The following is a 23,290-nucleotide window of genomic DNA, read 5'->3' on the forward strand; positions in this document are numbered from 1 at the left end:
TTCTTAGAAAAAAATGGAACATGGTTTCCTTTAAAAAGCAAAAATTTTGAGTTCGGACAAACGATCACTTAAGTTTTGGGTTGCAATACGATCAAATGGACAACCAATGCTTGTTCGGTGTCCACACAAGCTAAACTTTGGCGGTTATTGGGAACTATAGAATAATTACTAAGAAAAAATGCAATCTGTTCTGTTCAAGACAAAATCTCTTTGTTTTTAACAAAATTTGACATTTCAATGATGTATTATGTATCAAGTATTTAATAACGCAATTTTAACAGATGCAATTTTCGAACCAAAAGAACTTTTTGAGAGCAAATTGACGTATTTGGCGAAAAGTGAGAAAATATTGATTGAAAAGTTAAGCTAAAACTGCTATTTAATAAGTATTGCTTTCAAGGCAAACATAGGAAAAATTTTGTATGCTTAAAAAGGAACATACCGACGACTTCTTGGCTTTGATAATATGTCCGCGTTTAGTTGTTTTCCGTTTTTTTTTCAATTACGCACCACCTGGTTGGCCTAAATGTGTCGCATTTTTGACCAGTTGATAGGACTCGAATTTCACAGGTTAAGCAAATATTATGGGCTTGATTGAGATACAGAGTAAACAAGGCGAAATAAACTCATCGAATAGATACTTCAGTTGAATTGAATTTGTATGTTAGCTTTTTTATAGAAACATTTTGAACAAAGAAACGTTTATCAAGTAACACACAAGGAGCTTGAATTTGTTGAATTCTGTTTCAAATCAACCAGAAAATCCACTGAGCTACCTTTTTACATAACTTTAGCATCTTTATACGCTTTATTTAATTTTCACTAATCATGTAATGCTTCGATTTAAAACTTCAAAAGTTCAGCAAAAATTGGCGCACTCCTGATAATATTTGTTTTAATTTATCAACCTTTGTGCGGTGATGAAAGAGATTTTCTCCTTAAGAGAATATTAATAGATCCTTTACGTGTTTCCTGCATTAAAATGGTTTCATAGTTCTGCGCTACCTTGAACCGGGTTTGAAGTTTATTGTCCCGGCCCAACTTGTGGGGGGAGGAACTATATATTCAAATGGGTTTTTTTGTTCAGTCAATTCTGGCCGATCGATATATCCATCGTACAGAAATGTGAGTGGTATCATTAAACAGCCTGACGAGCGTAGAATTCGAAATTAAAAAGATCTTTTTGAATTTCGCAATTTTCTAGGATTAAAGTTTTGTGTGATCATGGAGTATTTGCATAGTATTTGAGTAATATTCGTACAAACATATATCTTTTTCTATAAACAATATTAATTGAAAATTACATTTTGCTCTACAAAATGAAACAATTTTACGTTACCCATAAACGAAAGACGATAAAAACGACAAGTTCAGGTCTCTTAGGGAAGTTTCGTATCAAATAAAAGCTCAAGTCAATTTGAGAGCTGTTTTATTAGAAAACTTTCCTATTTTTTATTGTTTTTAATCATTTTGAGATTACTCTTATTTCATATCAAGGTTCCGTTAATGGCAAACGTCATTTGCAGTCATATGATACCCAATGATAAGAATATTGGTTTTCAAGGAATCCCTGGTGTTTTTTTAGCTTCGACTCTAAGTTTTTGAAGTTTTTTAGTTTTTGATTTTCTTTTGGAGGTCTTGTTAAAGTTTTGGAGTCCTTAGACACATACCTGTTAACAAAAAGAGCAATCTGTTTCGTAACATGCATTAAGTGAACCTATATAGTGCTTCGAGAGCACATCTAATGGCTGTTAAATCTTTAAAAATAATTTTTCGAAATTGTTTTTGAACATTAACCGATCATAAAAACTTATTTTCTTGAACTATAAGTTAGTCTCTGTAACTAAAGGCCGCCATTCTTTTTTACTGCAACCAAAATAATTTGGTTAACTGTTTATCTGCTGACTATTGATTTTTGACTTCGATGCAAAGAGTTTGAACAAATTTTTTTAAATGTGGATATATTTTTCGTAACTTTGGTTCTTGTTGAAAGATTATCACATTAGCATAATATCGATAGTTCCCATTAACTTCAATGCATCGTAGATAAAGTTATTAGAGAAAAGCTTGTGGTTTAAATGGCTTCGACACCTTCTTCTCGTACTATTTTGCTAAAATTTTTGGGTTTTCGGCTGTATTTGTCGTTGTTTTCATAGTCATAATAATTATTGTGATGTCTTTATTCACAACCTATAAAAAATGAAATACAACTTTGTATTCCCCTCGAGGATTAAATTAGCGTATTTATTGATTTCCGTTGAAAGCCATTGAATCTAAATGGCTGTTAAGACTTTAAAAAAACTTTGAAAAGGTTTTTTGAAGATTAAACTATCTTTAAAATTGTTTTCGTGAGCTGTAGGTCATTCTCAGTAAAAAACAGTACCCATTTACTTTCTACTCCACCCAAGACTAATCTGATAAGTGGTTTTTTTGTGTAACTAAGTGTTTTATGGCTACGATGCCACGTGTTTTCATGATTGTGTTTTAGTTTTTAGATAATTTTTGTTTTCTTTTTAATTCTTATCACGTTATCCTAATATTCTCGTTGGCCAACGCAAGAGAAGACGTTAAAGGGACCATAGATAAAATTTTAAAAGAAAAACTTATGGTTTAATTGGCTTCGAGAATTTCTATTTGCGCTTTTCTTTAGATAGTTTGGATTCTAATTGTGTTCGTTGCTGTTTTCAAAGTCATAAGACTTAATGCCATTTCTCTGTGATAACTTATGAATGAATAACATCCTTTTGTATCCATCGAGGCATAACTTAGCCATTTCATTGACTTCAGTTGAAAGCAATTGATTTTAATGGCGCTGACTCTATGGGTTTTCTCAAAAGTATCGTGGTTTTAATAAAATGGTTCATACCTGTTGTTTTCTTGAAGTCGCATTGTTAAAAAAGAAGCCTATTGCTGCTAAAAAATTATATGATATGGAAAATTTTTTTACTCGAAAGTTTTTTTTAACGGCTTCGACTTTTTTCTCGATCATTTTTTTTATTTCGCTGCTTTTGCCAGTTTTTTTCTTCATCTAGCCGTAAAATACTGACTGGTCTCATAAGCATCTAATTGAGGACTAAATGCACGGAGTTAATCAAAGCTGTCATTTTATAGCAAAGAGTCTCAGAGTTTATGATTTTATTTGTTTTCAAACAATTTAATTTTTCAGTTTTTCTTCTTTTCGTCAACTTCTAACTTATTCTCATTATTGAGAGCTTGCATCCAATTCTTGGTAAACCAAAATTAAACTTGTCCACTTATTATATGTCGAAATTGATGTTTTTTGTTGGGCAATATGTGATTTATAAAAGCTTTCTGAGCGGTCAATTTTTGTGTTTCTTTTTCTCTTCTTTTAGCATATTCGCTTAGTAACAGATCCCAATGATTTTGAAATGTGACCCAATTGAACATAATAAATTTTTTGTTAAAATGTTAGCAGAACTGGTTTAAATAACAATTGATATAAAATACATAGCCTTCAGATAAATGCTAATGATTATAATGGCATCAATAATTTGCGTTTTTGCAAAGTGTTTGCAATTTTTTGCGTTTTTCTGGATCTTTGTTCCGTATCTCTGACTTGGGCTAACCAAAACAGGTCCTATCGGTTTTGCAATGACTTTTCGATAAATTTTTTCAGAATTTTGTGCGAAAAGCTAATCATTTTTAAGAGTATGAAAAAATTGATTTAAAAAAAAATAGATTATTTTTTGAATATTGCCTTATTATTTCTTCTCTCTGTCGACTTTTTACGAAGTCTCGTTAAGGAAAATTCCCATCTGCTGTTAACTTAAAAAAGGTAAATTTGTGTAGTTTAGGTTCCATCCAATTTCTCTTTGAGGATTTTCTAGGTGCTTTTAAGCTTAGATATTGAGTTTTTACCGCGAAATTGGAATTTTCGTTTCTGCTTTTTTGTTGTTTGCTTTTTTTCTCTCGTAGTCCTTTTAATGGCAGATTGCGTGGGCGCTATAATGAAGCGTGGATTTTTTAAATTCAATTACTAGTTTGGTTGCGGAACATCTATTTTCGATTATCTCTTCATTTGGTTGACAAATTAGTCAAAAATATAGATGAGCTCGGGTCGGAACATCATGTGCGAACGCACATTAAGGAGCATCCTTGTTGTTCTGATGCTCAACAGCGTTTTTTGTTCAGTCAGTTTTGGCCGATTGATATACTTACCATAGAATTAAAAGAGAGGTATTTTTCATTCTTTGGTTAATAATTGGTATAATTTCTTACTAATATTAGACGTTTTTTGCCAAAACCGTTTGCCAGTGCAATATTGGGTTTGGATTTCTTAAGAAAAAATTAGTGGCTGACTTATTGTTATTGCATTTGCTGAAGCTTGACACGCTGTGAAAACCATTCAATATACACTAATGTAATTCTGATTTTTAGTTATTCTTGCTAGAAATTAGTTCAATTTTAAAGTAATAAAAAATAAGACAAAGATCTTGCGTACTTTTTTGAAAATGAGATTGGTCTGGTCCTGATTCTTACTGCCATCTTAATATGAACAATTTTTCATAAACAGTAGTTTTATATCATTAACTTTCGCTAAATTGATCTAATTTTTTCCGTCTGCAAAGACCTAAAAACTGTTGAAACACCCTATTTGATGTACAGTACGAAATTTTGAAAATTCCAATGTCCAATAGAGTGATAAAAAATGAGAGTTCGGTGTACTTTTTGCTAACGTGCCGAGCATTTAATGATTTTGCATAATTATATAGTCTTTTAAATCACATTGTTAAATTTCCTTCACTCTCTGGATCAATGGCCAAAATCTAGAAAAGACTTCCACTTAATTTTTGCTCCTTTGGTTTCAGTCACAATTAGCATTCAAGTTATCAAAAAACCAGTAGAAAATAATATCTGGAACAAAGAACTTTTCTAATGCCATGCAAGTTTTGAAAACTATTCATCAGTAAATAAATTTCAGTGGCAAATTTTGATTGGATGATACTTTAAACGTTGGTACATTCAGCTCGTAGTTATAAAGTCGTTGATGTGACATCAATTAATTTCCTTGTTTTTAAAAACTCAGAAAACTAAACTTAGAATTTTTCTCTTCGACATCTGTTATTTTTTTATATAGCTCATTTAACTCTCTTCAGCTAAATTTTGTAAGGTTATCTCAGATTGTATAGACAACCAATCAAGTACCTTTTTTGACAACAAACTTTTCCCGTTATCGCATAGAAATCCAATAGAAACAAATTACTTTTGACGAATGGAGTTTTGGTTTCCTGTGTAATTTTTTCTGCATTTAGTTCTATTGATAACACAAACTACTGATGAAGAAGTTGTTGTTATACAGATCACTGACAAATAAAGATATAAAGTAGACAAAGTAAGTAAAGATCGCTGACAAAAGTTTGGTTGGATGATACTTTTAACGTTGCTACATTCAGCTCGTAGTTACAAAGACGTTAATATGACCCCAATTGATTTTTTTTTGTTCAATAAAACTCTGCACAGAATTTTTCTATTTCACATCTGTCAGTTTTTTTTTAAATCACTCATTTCACTCTCTTCAGCTAAGTTTTGTAAGGTTATCTCAAATTGTATAGACAACAAATCAAATACCTTTTTTGACATTAAATTTTTCCCGTTATTGCTTAAAATTCCAATAGAAACAATTTAGGTTTTATTGTTAAAAAGAACCCTATTGCTGCTAAAAATATATGAAAAGGAAAACGTTTTTTATCGAAAGTTTTTTTAACGGCTTCAACACTTTTCTCGATTTTTTTTTAATTCGCTGCTTTTGACAGTTTTTTTCTTCATCTAGCCGTAAAATACTGGCTGGTCTCATAAGCATCTAATTGAGGATTAAATGCAAGGTGTTAATCAAAGCTGTCATTTTATAGCAAAGAGTCTCAGAGTTTATGATTTTATTTGTTTTCAAATAATTTAATTTTTCAGTTTTTCTTCTTTTCGTCAACTTCTAACTTATTCTCATTATTGAGAGCTTGCATCCAATTCTTGGTAAACCAAAATTTAACTTGTCCACTTATTACATGTCGAAATTGATGTTTTTTGTTGAGCAATATGTGATTTATAAAAGCTTTCTGAGCAGTCACTTTTTGTGTTTCTTTTTCTCTTCTTTTAGCATATTCGCTTAGTAACAGATCCCAATGATTTTGAAATTTGGCCCAATTGAACATAATAAATTTTTTGTTAAAATGTTAGCAGCACTGGTTTAAACAACAATTGAAATAAAAATACATAGCCTTCAGATAAATGCTAATGATTATAATGGCATCAATAATTTGCGTTTTTGCAAAGTGTTTGCAATTTTTCGTGTTTTTCTGGGTCTTTGTTTCGTATCTCTGACTTACGCTAACCAAAATAGGTCCTATCGGATTTGCAATGACTTTTCGATAAATATTTTCAGAATTTTGTGCGAAAAGCTAATGATTTTTAAGATTATGAAAAAATTGATTTAAAAAAATAGATTATTTTTTGAATATTGCCTTATTGTTTCTTCTCTCTGTCGACTTGTTACAAAGTCTCGTTATGGAAAGTTCCCATCTGCTGTGTACTTAAAAAAAGTAAATTTGTGTAGTTTAGGTTCCATGCAATTTCTCTTTGAGGATTTACTAGGTGCTTTTAAGCTTAGATATTGAGTTTTTACCGCAAAATTGGAATTTTCGTTTCTGCTTTTTTTGTTGTTTGCTTTTTTTCTCTCGTAGTCCTTTTAATGGCAGATTGCGTGGGCGCTATAATGAAGCGTGGATTTTTTAAATTCAATTACTAGTTTGGTTGCGGAACACCTATTTTCGATTATCTCTTCATTTGGTTGACAAATTAGTTAAAAAATATAGATGAGCTCGGGTCGGAACATCATGTGCGAACGCACATTAACGAGCATCCTTGTTGTTCTGATGCTCAACTGCGTTTTTTGTTCAGTCAGTTTTGGCCGATTGATATACTTACCGTAGAATTAAAAGAAAATTGAAAACCATTCAATATACACTAATGTAATTCTGATTTTTAGTTAATCTTGCTAGAAATTAGTTCAATTTTAAAGTAATAAAAAATAAGACAAAGATCTTGCGTACTTTTTTGGAAATGAGATTGGTCTGGTCCTGATTCTTACTGCCATCTTAATATGGACAATTTTTCATAAACAGTAGTTTTATATCATTAACTTTCGCTAAATTGATCTAATTTTTTCCGTCTGCAAAGACCTAAAAACTGTTGAAACACCCTATTTGATGTACAGTACAAAATTTTGAAAATTCCAATGTCCAATGGAGTGGTAAAGAATGGGAGTTCGGTGTACTTTTTGCTAACGTGGTGAGCATTTAATGATTTTGCATAATTATATAGTCTTTTAAATCACATTGTTAAATTTCCTTCACTCTCTGGATCAGTGGCCAAAATCTAGAAAAGACTTCCACTGTTAATTTTTGCTCATTTTGGTTTCAATTACAATTAGCATTCAAGTTATCAAAAAATCAGTAGAAAATAATATCTGGAACAAAGAACTTTTCTAATGCCATGCAAGTTTTGAAAACTATTCATCAGTAAATAAATTTCAGTGACAAAATTTTGGTTGGATGATACTTTAAACGTTGGTACATCCAGCTCGTAGTTATAAAGACGTTGATGTGACATCAATTAATTTCCTTGTTTTTAAAACTGAGAAAACTAAACTTAGACTTTTTCTCTTCGACATCTGATATTTTTTTATATAGCTCATTTAACTCTCTTCAGCTAATTTTTGTAAGGTTATCTCAGATTGTATAGACAACCAATCAAGTACCTTTTTTGACAACAAACTTTTCCCGTTATCGCATAGAAATCCAATAGAAACAAATTACTTTTGACGAATGGAGTTTTGGTTTCCTGTGTAATTTTTTCTGCATTTAGTTCTATTGATAACACCAACTACTGATGAAGAAGTTGTTGTTATACAGATCACTGACAAATAAAGATATAAAGTAGACAAAGTAAGTAAAGATCGCTGACAAAAGTTTGGTTGGAAGATTCTTTTAACGTTCCTACATTCATCTTGTAGTTACAAAGACGTTAATATGACCCCAATTATTTTTTTTTGTTTAATAAAACTCTGCACAGAATTTTTCTATTTCACATCTGTCATTTTCTTTTTAAATCACTCATTTCAATCTCTTCAGCCAAGTTTTGTAAGGTTATCTCAAATTGTATAGACAACCAATCAAGTACCTTTTTTGACATCAAATTTTTCCCGTTATTGCATAAAATTCCAATAGAAACAGTTTAGGTTTTATTGTTAAAAATAGCCCTATTGCTGCTAAAAATATATGAAAAGGAAAACGTTTTTTATCGAAAGTTTTTTTAACGGCTTCGACACTTTTCTCGATTTTTTTTTAATTTGCTGCTTTTGACAGTTTTTCTCTTCATCTAGCCGTAAAATACTGGCTGGTCTCATAAACATCTAATTGAGGATTAAATGCACGGAGTTAATCAAAGCTGTCATTTTATAGCAAAGAGTCTCAGAGTTTATGATTTTATTTGTTTTCAAATAGTTTAATTTGTCAGTTTTTTTTCTTTTCGTCAACTTCTAATTTATTCTCATTATTGAGAGCTTGCATCCAATTCTTGGTAAACCAAAATTAAACTTGTCCCCTTATTATATGTCGAAATTGATGTTTTTTGTTGAGCAATATGTGATTTATAAAAGCTTTCTGAGCGGTCACTTTTTGTGTTTCTTTTTCTCTTCTTTTAGCATATTCGCTTAGTAACAGATCCTAAAGATTTTGAAATGTGGCCCATATGAACATAATAAATTTTTTGTTAAAATGTTAGCAGAACTCGTTTAAACAACAATTGAAATAAAAATACATAGCCTTCAGTTAAATGCTAATGATTATAATGGCATCAATAGTTTGCGTTTTTGCAAAGTGTTTGCAATTTTTGTGTTTTTCTGGATCTTTGTTCCGTATCTCTGACTTACGCTAACCAAAACAGGTCCTATCGGAGTTGCAATGACTTTTCGATAAATTTTTTCAGAATTTTGTGCGAAAAGCTAATGATTTTAAAGATTATGAATAAATTGATTTAAAAAAATAGATTATTTTTTGAATATTGCCTTATTATTTCTTCTCTCTGTCGACTTGTTACGAAGTCTCTATGGAAAATTCCCATCTGCAGTGTACTTAAAAAAAGTAAATTTGTGTAGTTTAGGTTCCATCCAATTTCTTTTTGAGGATTTTCTAGGTGCTTTTAAGCTTAGATATTGAGTTTTTACCGCGAAATTGGAATTTTCGTTTCTGCTTTTTTTGTTGTTTGCTTTTTTTCTCTCGTAGTCCTTTTAATGGCAGATTGCGTGGGCGCTATAATGAAGCGTGGATTTTTTTTAAATTCAATTATTAGTTTGGTTGCGGAACATCTATTTTCGATTATCTCTTCATTTGGTTGACAAATTAGTCAAAAATATAGATGAGCTCGGGTCGGAACATCATGTGCGAACGCACATTAACGAGCATCCTTGTTGTTCTGATGCTCAACTGCGTTTTTTGTTCAGTCAGTTTTGGCCGATTGATATACTTACCGTAGAATTAAAAGAAAATTGAAAACCATTCAATATACACTAATGTAATTCTGATTTTTAGTTAATCTTGCTAGAAATTAGTTCAATTTTAAAGTAATAAAAAATAAGACAAAGATCTTGCGTACTTTTTTGGAAATGAGATTGGTCTGGTCCTGATTCTTACTGCCATCTTAATATGGACAATTTTTCATAAACAGTAGTTTTATATCATTAACTTTCGCTAAATTGATCTAATTTTTTCCGTCTGCAAAGACCTAAAAACTGTTGAAACACCCTATTTGATGTACAGTACAAAATTTTGAAAATTCCAATGTCCAATAGAGTGATAAAGAATGAGAGTTCGGTGTACTTTTTGATAACGTGCTGAGCATTTAATGATTTTTGCATAATTATATAGTCTTTTAAATCACATTGTTAAATTTCCTTCACTCTCTGGATCATTGGCCAAAATCTAGAAAAGACTTCCACTGTTAATTTTTGCTCATTTTGGTTTCAATCACAATTAGCATTCAAGATATCAAAGAAATCAATAGAAAATAATATCTGGAACAAAGAACTTTTCTAATTCCATGCAAGTTTTGAAAACTATTTATCAGTAAATAAAGTTCACTGACAAAATATGGTTGGATGATACTTTCGACGTTGGTACATTCAGCTCGTAGTTATAAAGTCGTTGATGTGACATCAATTAATTTCCTTGTTTTTGAAAACTCAGAAAACTAAACTTTCGACATCTGTTATTTTTTTATATAGCTCATTAACTCTCTTCAGCTAAATTTTGTAAGGTTATCTCAGATTGTATAAACAACCAATCAAGTACCTTTTTTGACAACAAACTTTTCCCGTTATCGCATAAAAATCCAATAGAAACAAATTACTTTTGACGAATGGAGTTTTGGTTTCCTTTGTAATTTTTTCTTCATTTAGTTCTATTGATAACACCAACTACTGATGAAGAAGTCGTTGTTATACAGATCACTGGCAAATAAAGATATAACGTAGACAAAGTAAATAAAGATCTCTGACAAAAGTTTGGTTGGAAGATTCTTTTAACGTTCCTATATTCATCTTGTAGTTACAAAGACGTTAATATGACCCCAATTAATTTTTTTTGTTTAATAAAAACTCTGCACAGAATTTTTCTATTTCACATCTGTCAGTTTTTTTAAAATCACTCATTTCACTCTCTTCAGCTAAGCTTTGTAAGGTTATCTCAAATTGTATAGACAACCAATCAAGTTCCTTTTCTGACATCAAATTTATCCCGTTGTTGCATAAAATTCCAATAGAAAAAATTTAGGTTTTATTGTTATCTCGTGGTTACAAAGACCTTGATATGAAATCAATTTTTTCCTTGTTTTAAAAAACTCTGCAAAGAATTTTTCTATTCGACATTTGTCAATTTTTTTTTTGATGTAACTCATTTCACTCTTTTCAGCTAAGTAAAGTTATCTCAAATTGTACAGACAACCAATCAAGTACCTTTTTTGACAACAAATTTCTCCCCTTATCGCATAAAATTCAAATAGAAACAATTTACCTTTGACGAATGCGTTTTGGTTTCCTTTGTACTTTTTTCTTTTTTTAGTTCTATTGATAACACCGACTACTGATGAAGCAGTCGTTATTATAAAAATCACTGACAAATGAAGATATAAAGTAAAAAAAGTAAATAAAGATGGCTGACAAAAGTTTGGTTGTATGAAACTTTTAACGTTGCTACATTCAGCTCGTAGTAAGAAAGACGTTAATATGAAATCACTTAATTTTTTTTTGTTTAATAAACCTCTGCACAGAATTTTTCTATTCGACATCTGTCAGTTTTTTTGAAATCACTCATTTCACTCTCTTCAGCAAAGTTTTGTAAGGTTATCTCAAATTGTACAGACAACCAATCAAGTACCTCTTTTGACAACACATTTCTCCCCTTATCGCATAAAATTCCAATAGAAATAATTTACTTTTGACGAATGGGTTTTGGTTTCCTTTGTACTTTTCTTTTTAGTTCTATTGATAACACCGACTACTGATGAAGCAGTCGTCATTATAGAAATCACTGACAAATAAAGATATAAAGTAAATAAAGTAAATAAAGATTGCTGACAATAAATTTTTTTTGTTTAATAAAACTCTGTACAGAATTTTTCCTTGTTCACATCTGTCAATTTTTTTTTTTGAAAAAACTCATTTTACTCTCTTCAGCTAAGTTTTGTAAGGGTATCTCAAATTGTACAGACAACCAATCCAGTACTTTTTTTGACAACACATTTCTCACCTTATCGCATAAAATTCCAATAGAAACAATTTACTTTTGACGAATGAGTTTTGGTTTCCTTTGTACTTTTTTTTAGTTCTATTGATAACACCGACTACTGATGAAGCGGTCGTCATTATAAAAATCACTGACAAATAAAGATATAAAGTAAATAAAGGTTGCTGACAATAAATTTTTTTTATTTAATAAAACTCTGCACAGAATTTTTCTTTTTCACATCTGTCAATTTTTTTTTTTGAAAAAACTCATTTTACTCTCTTCGGCTAAGCTTTGTAAGGTTATCTCAAATTGTACAGACAACCAATCAAGTACTTTTTTTGACAACACATTTCTCCCATTATCGCATAAAATTCCAATAGAAACAATTTTCTTTTGACGAATGGGTTTTGGTTTCCTTTGTACTTTTTTTCTTTTTTTAGTTCTATTGATAACACCGACTACTGATGAAGCAGTCGTTATTATAAAAATCACTGACAAATAAAGATATAAAGTAAATAAAGCAAATAAAGATCGCTGACAAAAGTTTGGTTGGATGATACTTTTAACGTTGCTACATTCAACTTGTAGTTACAAAGACGTTAATATGACATCACTTAATTTTTTTGTTTAACAAAACTCTGCACCGAATTTTTCTATTCGATATTTGTCGGTTTTTTTGAAATCACTCATTTCACTCTCTTCAGCAAAGTTTGATAAGGTTATCTAAAATTGTACAGACAACCAATCAATTACCTTTTTTGACGATAAATGTTTCCCGTTATCGCATAAAATTCCAATAGAAACAATTTACTTTTGAGGAATGGGTTCTGGTTTACTTTGTACTTTTTTCGTTTTTTTAGCTCTATTGATAACACCGACTACTGATAAAGCAGTCGTTATTATAAAAATCACTGACAAATAAGGATACAAAGTCATCACTTAATGACCCCAATTAATTTTTTTTGTTTAATAAAAACTCTGCACAGAATTTTTCTATTTCACATCTGTCAGTTTTTTTTTGAATCACTCATTTCACTCTCTTCCGCTAAGTTTTGTAAGGTTATCTCAAATTGTATAGACAACCAATCAAGTTCCTTTTCTGACATCAAATTTATCCCGTTATTGCATAAAATTCCAATAGAAAAAATTTAGGTTTTATTGTTATCTCGTGGTTACAAAGACATTGATATGAAATCAATTTTTTCCTTGTTTTAAAAAACTCTGCAAAGAATTTTTTCTATTCGACATTTGTCAATTTTTTTTTGATGTAACTCATTTCACTCTTTTCAGCTAAGTAAAGTTATCTCAAATTGTACAGACAACCAATCAAGTACCTTTTTTGACAACAAATTTCTCCCCTTATCGCATAAAATTCAAATAGAAACAATTTACTTTTGACGAATGCGTTTTGGTTTCCTTTGTACTTTTTTCGTTTTTTTTAGCTCTATTGATAACACCGACTACTGATGAAGCAGTCGTCATTATAAAAATCACTGACAAATAAAGATATAAAGTAAATAAAGTAAATAAAGATTAATGACAATAAATTTTTTTTGTTTAATAAAACTCTGTACAGAATTTTTACTTATTCACATCTGTCAATTTTTTTTTTGAAAAAACTCATTTTACTCTCTTCAGCTAAGTTTTGTAAGGTTATCTCAAATTGTACAGACAACCAATCCAGTACTTTTTTTGACAACACATTTCTCACCTTATCGCATAAAATTCTAATAGAAACAATTTAATTTTGACGAATGAGTTTTGGTTTCCTTTGTACTTTTTTTTTAGTTCTATTGATAACACCGACTACTGATGAAGCGGTCGTCATTATAAAAATCACTGACAAATAAAAATATAAAGTAAATAAAGGTTGCTGACAATAAATTTTCTTTATTTAATAAAACTCTGCACAGAATTTTTCTTTTTCACATCTGTCAATTTTTTTTTTTGAAAAAACTCATTTTACTCTCTTCGGCTAAGTTTTGTAAGGTTATCTCAAATTGTACAGACAACCAATCAAGTACTTTTTTTGACAACACATTTCTCCCCTTATCGCATAAAATTCCAATAGAAACAATTTTCTTTTGACGAATGGGTTTTGGTTTCCTTTGTACTTTTTCTTTTTTAGTTCTATTGATAACACCGACTACTGATGAAGCAGTCGTTATTATAAAAATCACTGACAAATAAAGATATAAAGTAAATAAAGCAAATAAAGAACGCTGACAAAAGTTTGGTTGGATGATACTTTTAACGTTGCTACATTCAACTTGTAGTTACAAAGACGTTAATATGACATCACTTAATTTTTTTGTTTAACAAAACTCTGCACCGAATTTTTCTATTCGATATTTGTCAGTTTTTTTGAAAACACTCATTTCACTCTCTTCAGCAAAGTTTGATAAGGTTATCTCAAATTGTACAGACAACCAATCAATTACCCTTTTGACGATAAATGTTTCCCGTTATCGCATAAAATTCCAATAGAAACAATTTACTTTTGACGAATGGGTTCTGGTTTACTTTGTAATTTTTTTCGTTTTTTTAGCTCTATTGATAACACCGACTACTGATAAAGCAGTCGTTATTATAAAAATCACTGACAAATAAAGATATAAAGTCATCACTTAATGACATCACTTAATTTTTTTTGTTTATTAAAACTCTGCACAGAATTTTTCTATTCGACATCTGTCAGTTTTTTTAAATCACTCATTTCACTCTCATCAGCAAAGTTTTATAAGGTTATCTCAAATTGTACAGACAAACAATCGATTACCTTTTTTGACAACAAATGTTTCCCGTTATCGCATAAAATTCCAATAGAAACAATTTACTTTTGACGAATAGGTTTTGGTTTCCTTTGTACTTTTTTCGTTTTTTTTAGCTCTATTGATAACACCGACTACTGATGAAGCAGTCGTTATTAAAAAAATCACAGACAAATAAAGATATAAATTAAAAAAAGTAAATAAAGATGGCTGACAAATGTTTGGTTGGATGATACTTTTAACGTTGCTACATTCAGCTCGTAGTTACAAAGACGTTAATATGACCTCAATTTTTTTTTCTTTAATAAAACTCCGCAAAGAATTTTTCTATTTCACATCTGTCAGTTTTTTTGAAATCTTACTCTCTTCAGCTAAGTTTTGTAAGGTTATCTCAAATTTTACAGACAACCAATCAAGTTCCTTTTTTGACAACACATTTCTCACCCTATCGCATAAAATTCCAATAGAAACAATTTACTTTTGACGAATGAGTTTTGGTTTCCTTTGTACTTTTCTTTTTAGTTCTATTGATAACACCGACTACTGATGAAGCATTCGTCATTATAAAAATCACTGACAAATGAAGATATAAAGTAAATAAAGTAAATAAAGGTTGCTGACAATAAATTTTTTTTATTTAATAAAACTCTGCACAGAATTTTTCTTTTTCACATCTGTCAAATTTTTTTTTTGAAAAAACTCATTTTACTCTCTTCGGCTAAGTTTTGTAAGGTTATCTCAAATTGTACAGACAACCAATCAAGTACTTTTTTTGACAACACATTTCTCCCCTTATCGCATAAAATTCCAATAGAAACAATTTTCTTTTGACGAATGGGTTTTGGTTTCCTTTGTACTTTTTTCTTTTTTTTAGTTCTATTGATAACACTGACTACTGATGAAGCAGTCGTTATTATAAAAATCACTGACAAATAAAGATATAAAGTAAATAAAGCAAAAAAAGATCGCTGACAAAAGTTTGGTTGGATGATACTTTTAACGTTGCTACCTTCAACTTGTAGTTACAAAGACGTTAATATGACATCACTTAATTTTTTTGTTTAACAAAACTCTGCACAGAATTTTTCTATTCGATATTTGTCAGTTTTTTTTGAAATCACTCATTTCACTCTCTTCAGCAAAGTTTGATAAGGTTATCTCAAATTGTACAGACAACCAATCAATTACCTTTTTTGACAACAAATGTTTCCCGTTATCGCATAAAATTCCAATAGAAACAATTTACTTTTGACGAATGGGTTCTGGTTTCCTTTGTACTTTTTTCGTTTTTCTAGCTCTATTGATAACACCGACTACTGATAAAGCAGTCGTTATTATAAAAATCACTGACAAATAAAGATATAAAGTAAATAAAGTAAAAAAAGATGGCTGACAAATGTTTGGTTGGATGATACTTTTAACGTTGCTACATTCAGCTCGTAGTTACAAAGACGTTAATATGACCTCTATTATTTTTTTTTTTAAAAAAACTCCGCACATAATTTTTCTATTTCACATCTGTCAGTTTTTTTGAAATAACTCATTTTACTCTCTTCAGCTAAGTTTCGTAAGGTTATCTCAAATTTTACAGGCAACCAATCAAGTACCTTTTTTGACAACAAATTTTTCCCGTTATCGCATGAAATTCCCATAGAAATAAATTACTTTTGACGAATGGGTTTTGGTTTCCTTTGTACTTCTCTTTTTTTAGTTCTATTGATAACACCGACTACTGATGAAGCAGTCGTTATTATAAAAATCACTGACAAATAAAGATATGAAGTAAATAAAGTAAATAAAGATCGCTGACAAAAGTTTGGTTGGAACATTCTTTTAACGTTGCTACATTCAGCTCGTAGTTACAAAGACGTTAATATGACATCAATTAGTTTTTTTTTTCGTTTAAAAAAACTCATTATGCACAGAATTTTTCTATTTCACATCTGTCAATTTTTTGTTTGAAAAAACTCATTTTACTCTCTTCAGCTATGTTTTGTAAGGTTATCTGAAATTGTATAGACAACCATTCAACTACCTTTTTTGAAAACAAAATTTTATTTTTGACGTACGGAGTTTTAGTTTAATGTGTTTTTGTCTTTATTTAGTTCTATTGATAACACCGACTGTTCATGAAGCAGTCTGTGTTTCAAGATAACAAAAGAATCAATAATCAACGATGCAAAAAATGTTTTAGTCGATATTCAGTTTTATCATTTTAACGGATACATTTTATCCTCTTCTTTTCTTAAGTTTTTAAATCATTGTATATCCTGTTGATTATCAAAAACTACAACATTAATTCATTTAATGAAAATTTCAAATAATTTTTAAACGTAATCAGAAATTTCTTGCTAGCTAGTTTACACTTTTATTGGAGGATTTTGTATTGGAGAATAATTGGTGGATTTTTTTAATTTTGTTTTTCGTTTTGAGGAGCTATCATGGGTTAAAGTTTTGTGATCATTTGCTGTTTTCTAATAAATTTTGTCAGTTTCTGCCTCTTTCTGTTTTTTTTGCATTTAAAAGGCAATTGTCATCAGTATAGCATTAGCTTTATTTTTTTGCATTGCAGTGGCTGTTTTATTGACATTGCACATACTGAAGTTTGATCTTCTGAAAACAGCAGTCAATTTGCGTTTTTTCTTTTTTTCACTTTGTTCCATTTTAATTGAAAAAAAAATAGAACTATTATGGATTCAATATCTGAAAAAACCAAGGCTTGATGCTATTTCGGCATGACACCTTCTGACAAATTGTCGCTAGATTTTTTTCTGCCTTGAAAACTGTTGAAACAGACTTTTTGAACACAGTGAGAAACTTTGAACCTGCTAATGTCTAGAATCGGTATTGGAAATGTCAGGTTTGGCGTTCTGAGGAGAATTTGATAAGTTTTCGTGGAATGGTATAAATTCTATGGTTTTTGTTTTTTTGATATTTTACTTCATTCGCTAGATCCGAGGCAAAAAAACATAAATGATTTTTCTTGTCATTTATTATTCGTTTTATTTTAAGTCAAAGTTATCATTCAAAAAATCATATGCACATAAAGTTGACCGGATATCTTTGTTTTAGACCGGTGAACTTCCTTTTTCATTCCTTTGCTTGGGACAATTGTTTTTGGTTCAATTGATAACATCGGTTTTGAGGCACCATTCTACGGTTGAAGCTTACATACGCAGAAATTGTTCAATATTCTTTAAATTGCTTTACATTTTTGTATTTTTCTCGTTTTTTTAAGAAAATTATAGTTATCTTTTTGTCAATAAAAAATAATATTATTGGTTTCGTTTCAGCTCAAAGATTGCAAACTTTTCAGTTATTTCGATATTCATAACCAGACAACATGATCACTATCAAATATTCAAGGGACTTTAATTGTGTGTAGTTTTTGACCGTTTTTGACCGTTTTTGACCGTTGAAAATTGTTTCGTCTTCTTATCACAATGTCATATTAAGGTCAAGTGTGATCGGATCTCGGACAAACTTGAAAATCCATTTTCTACTTAAAAAAGATCAGAAAATGCTTACGAATGTTTTAGGTGTTATAGTTGTTTCAGCTGAACATTCAACAAATCTTATAAATGATTCCTTTTGTTGGCTCGCTTATGAATTATAAGTGACTTCTTTTAGTGGTCCCGATTTAGATCATACTTTTTGTGAACGAACTCTAAAAGATTTTTTTAAATAAATACTTGTTATTTTTCGCCAGATTTTTCATCGTATTTGTTACTCAATCAATTGACATCCTTAAGAAAGAGTATCATTGCTCTTTGGACAGTCGGCCGTACTTAGAATTATTTAGTATTTTGAATTGACGTTGAAGAAATGTACGTTTTTGAGTTCTTCTCGCTCTTGTTTCTGTTTTTGTCCTATCAATTATTGTCATTCTTGAAAGCTTTTGTTGACTCTCTGATGCGAGTAGTATTCATATAGCGCACTAGGAAAGGGGGTTATCATGCCATGGGGATAATAGGGTATAAATCCCAAGCATGATAATAGGGTAATGGTTTGTATGGGGATAATATGGAATGATCCTTAAGCATGGGATAATAGGGTATACATGCGGATAAATCAGAACAGGGAAATATATGTATAGCCGCCACTCTATTCTTTCTAATTTGGCCGTCCAAAAATAGGCTAAAACAAGTTTCGTATAAATTGAACTGTTATTAAAATCTCAATAAAGTCCTTTCAAATTGAAAGCCGCACACCAAACAAAATCAACTCAGAGCTATTTAAATTGAAATCAAAACACAGTAAAGAATGTAAAACAATGTATAAAGGCATAAAAAAGGGAATTTTATGATGAAATTACAATTCGCCGCTACTTTCACTGGCTTCAAAATCAATCAGAGAGCAAACACTTTGCTCTTCCTCTGAGCTGATAGTTCTATCAAAATCAGCTATTTGGTCGTCGGTGATGTCTTCGTCTCTGATATTGCTTGCGTTAATCAGTCCAGGATCAGGCGGTGAATAACTACTGGCATTGTCCAGTAGTTGAATTAATCTCTCACTGCAGTACTTGCGCATTCTTTTAGTAGGGGGTCGTAATGCACTACTTTCAAAGTCTAAATCAACTTGACTGTCTCTGAACAGTTCGCTTAGATTACCTTAGCTAAAATCCTTATTTGAGTGTCCGATTGAATGGGATCGAATCAACTTTGTGAATCACTATCCCCATTGCTCTCTACACATGATTGTAATGAGTAATGTCTGAATGAAAGGTTTGATAAACCGTCCGAACACATGTACCACTTATTATCAAAACCAGAGAGTGAAACGTTCTTAGCTGTTACTGTTTCCAAGACGTGATTTTCAGAGCTCATTCTGGTGTTAAGTGCTTGTATTGGTTTTGACAATACCAGCGTATCTTTATACATTTCATTGGTCAGCAGTCTTTGCGCTGCTTTAGCGCGCCTTTTGCCGACATCTTACGACATCCTGGAATAGGTAATATTTATTAACCTGCAATTTAACACTTTTTTCTAGAGGTTACAGTGTTAAATTTTTCCGTACAAAAAAAGAATACTAACCCTGGGAAGATATAGAAACATTTTTGGTTTGAGGCAGATGAATACCGAAATAATATCCTCATTAAATCTCATCTTTAAATTTCAAGACTTTGCACTTGTTTGCAACATAATGATGTGCATGACCATCAGGGTAAGAGGAAAAGTTGAATTCAATTTTCACCTTCTGACTTTGCTTTTCTGGTCCGTAACAGAGATCGTCTGACTCCACCTTATAGAGCAGACTATCCGTATCTTAGTAATGCGCATTTCAAGTTGAACGTATAGCTATAGTAACTTGAAGAGCAAAAAATAATGCTTCTTGTCATACATTGTCTGCAGCAATTTGGAGATCCTTCCCTGGTGTATTTTAAACTGCTCTTTTATGTCGATTTGGAATTTGCTAAGCCAGGCATCTAACACCATTTCCATCAGGAGCGCAAGAGGATAACCATTAAGTGGATCGTGAATGCTTAACGGGTATTCAAGGTCTATCTCAACGAAGCATTCAATGGTAGAATTTGTTGGCATATTCAGTATTTCACTGATCAATACTTCATTTGCGAACCAGAAGTTGCCGATGGGGGAAACTCTTCTTGTATTACGCCGCCGTATAAATTATTAGCATCTACGCTGAATCCAAACGTAGATAGCTCTTCAGGTTTGGACTCAGGCAAATATCGATTATTCGCTTTGAAGTATCGCGTCTCAAACACTGAAGCCATGCCGCTACTCCTTGATGGCTCGATCATTAGTAAGTGTTCCAGTTCCGTCATTAATTCCAGACGTGCTTTGGTAATTCTCAGTGCAGCGTCCTTTTCCATACTGGGTGCTGTAAAAAATTGCGCTAATTGTAACCTGTAGGTCTGTTAGCTCAGCTTTCGACAGTGCTGTGGCATCCAGCTTCAGATATCAATCGTGATAATCCTGCATTGTTCTACGTTTGAATATCTCCCACATATGTTTTGCTTTTTCCAATTCCTGGCTGCTGATTGATATTTTTCCATTATCCAAAGAGCTCTTCCACAACTCAAGGGGCAGAAACTCTTGATCTGCAAACTTTGCTCTGTCGCTCATGTATGAGTAGGGGTAATACCTTTTCTGCTTGAGAAGATTATGATAGAAGTGGAGAATATCGGCAATCGTGGACTCAATTATAGCAAATTCCGAAGCGGGCAACGTTTCAAACAATTTTTCTAACGATCCTCTGAATATTTTGAAGGAGTCTACAAACCGCAAATACTCTTAAATAGATACAACTTTTTGTCACCCGTCTTGAAAGTGCTCACTTTCACTCCTAACACAATTGTTATAATATTCTCATCAATGGATGGAGTCACCTTGATTGTTGTAGTGGAATCGCTTTGTTGACGACTTAAACGGATTGGATGCAGGTCATAATTTTGGATTATTGTGCCCAATAACGGGAAAGAAATTGGAATTTCTCCTCGCTCCTTTGCATTGAGGATGATCCCATCCAAGAAAGTTGCCGGTATAATGACAGTGATCTTAGTCCTATTCATCGGTCTCCAGAAATTCACTCTCGCAAATCTAACAAAATTTTGTTTCACTCTTCTGAAGAGTTGAGTGGTCACCGCGATAGAACGGGTACTTGCGTTTCTGCTCAAGTATATCTTTAGCAAGCTTGTGAATCATTTACACAAAATTTTGCATGCAAATGACTGAACTGTCCGAATGACTGATTTTGGGCTGCGAATTATCATGCTCTATGACTGCTATCGCAAATTTACAAGGTATCTCAATTGATCGGGTTGATGCACTCTCTGAACTAGCTGGGCAGGACGCCATGGACGTCAGAATAGATTCGAAATCGAAATAGATAAACAGCGGAGGAAACCGGGTTGCAGACCAATTGCTGAATTTGTGTAAGTTGTTGCTGGCTTTCAGCATGCGAATAGCAGTTGGTGGAGTAATACAGCAAATTTCAATATGATCTTTAAATTGTTGAACATCTTTGTAACACATGTAAAGACATTTCCGGCAGAGGTGAAAGGTTGACCTGAACTTTTTGTTCTTGATAAAAGAGAAGAACCTGGCTAAGTCCTTAAAAAGAACGTAGTGATGTGTATCACTCTCATAAGGAAGAATTCTGTCAAAATTGAGGCTTGAATTAGACTTCCTTGACACTCGCATTGGAAGCTCCTTCTCCTCCATCAAAATCGTTGCTCTTTAGATAGGAAGCTGCGACACAGCTGTAAATGAAACAGCTGTTGTCTTTATGCTTAGGTATGTTAAGTAGAGAGTTACATTTTTGTAAATAAACCGGTAAAATGATATAGGAAGAGCCGCTGGTGGATCTGTACTTGTCGACTTGATGTTGACGCGAAAAATTTTTTCAGGCAACCATCCACTTACAGAAGAGGCAAAGGTCAACAACACAGCGAGCATGTTTCCACTATTTCTACAAAACTTTCATTTGATAGCCCTTCAGCGTACACAGGAGTCATTAGAGAGTTAGCCAAGATGGTGATACGCTGGTCGGTTTCATCAGACTCACGAAAATGTTAAGGAAGTTGCAGGTCTGCTGAGAATTGAACTTTATGCGGGCCGGCTGATAGTATTTGATCAATTAGCTTCTGAGTTCGCTCCTGTTTGAACTTCATGAACGCTTGGAAGTCTCTTGCTAGCACCATTTCGTCATCCGTGGGTTCTTTTGAGTACTGGGTATTGTACACTGCCATTAAAAGCTGACTGATCGAATGGTTGAGTAGGTTGGAACTCAGCCCCAGAGACTGGAATTGAATGCAATGACCTTGCATTTTGGGCGTAGAGGTGTGAATTAGTGAATGCGATTGGACAAACCAGACAACAGTTTGAGAACATTGAAAGTTGCGCTTGCATGCGTTGCTACAGTTCAGACATTTTCGGAGATGTAAACTTACACAGAGAACAGTGATAAGTTGATAATTGCATTTCATCTGGATAAAATTTTGTTTCATGGCGAGAAAGATTTCTTCTGGTGCTAACACAGAGTCACAATACTAACAAGCATAAGTCAAGACGATAGAATATAACAACTTGACTTGATTATGACAACTTGAATTTATTTTAGGATAGAATTGAATGATTCAGAAAACTAGTACTGGACTTTGTGGTAATTGCATTTGCTACGGAGAGTAACATTAAAAGCACTCTGAATAACAACCTAGTTAGGCGAGCACCAATTTTAAATACTTGAATTCGTCAAATTTGATTGATTGGAACTATCGGGAAAAAATTATTTTGAGATTTTAGTGAAAATAAACGTTAAGAAGATTTACAACACTTTGAGATTACAAAACTATATTTCAAAAAGCGGAGAAGCATGTTATTTTCTTTTAGTTTTTCAAAAAAAGTGCCATTTTAGACCTCTCCAAAAACGGGTGGTTAAAGCTGCACTGGGCTGTCAAGTCTGTTAAATGAAATTGCTCCTAGGCCCAAAAAGCATTGGACTGCACTAAATAAATTGCTCTAAAACAACCAGAAAAAAAAAGTTTTTTTTCTGTCAATCATAAAAAATCAATGTCATTAAATGACGATTGCATGACAAATACCTGTGTCTTCTTTCTGATGCCTTTTTCAATGACAAGTATTATGAGAGAAATCGATGCCGTGGGCCCACGATGTGGAAAAAAGCAAAGAAATGCGATCTAACATCTTTTCTTAGGTTACTTCATATGGTAATTAATGCCAGATGTTAATGTGACATTGATGA

The 23,290-nt window shown here is 31.9% G+C and overlaps 1 protein-coding gene across 1 annotated transcript in view; it reads left to right on the forward strand.

Moving 5' to 3' along the window:
* LOC142342159 (uncharacterized) overlaps positions 1-23,290 on the forward strand; it is a 41,164-nt gene that overhangs the window by 1,213 nt on the left and 16,661 nt on the right. The gene's annotated exons all lie outside the window — the stretch shown is intronic.

Source organism: Convolutriloba macropyga, chromosome 7 (assembly GCF_964194025.1).
Source record: "Convolutriloba macropyga chromosome 7, txConMacr16.3, whole genome shotgun sequence".
In the NCBI taxonomy this organism is placed as follows: domain Eukaryota; kingdom Metazoa; phylum Xenacoelomorpha; order Acoela; family Convolutidae; genus Convolutriloba; species Convolutriloba macropyga.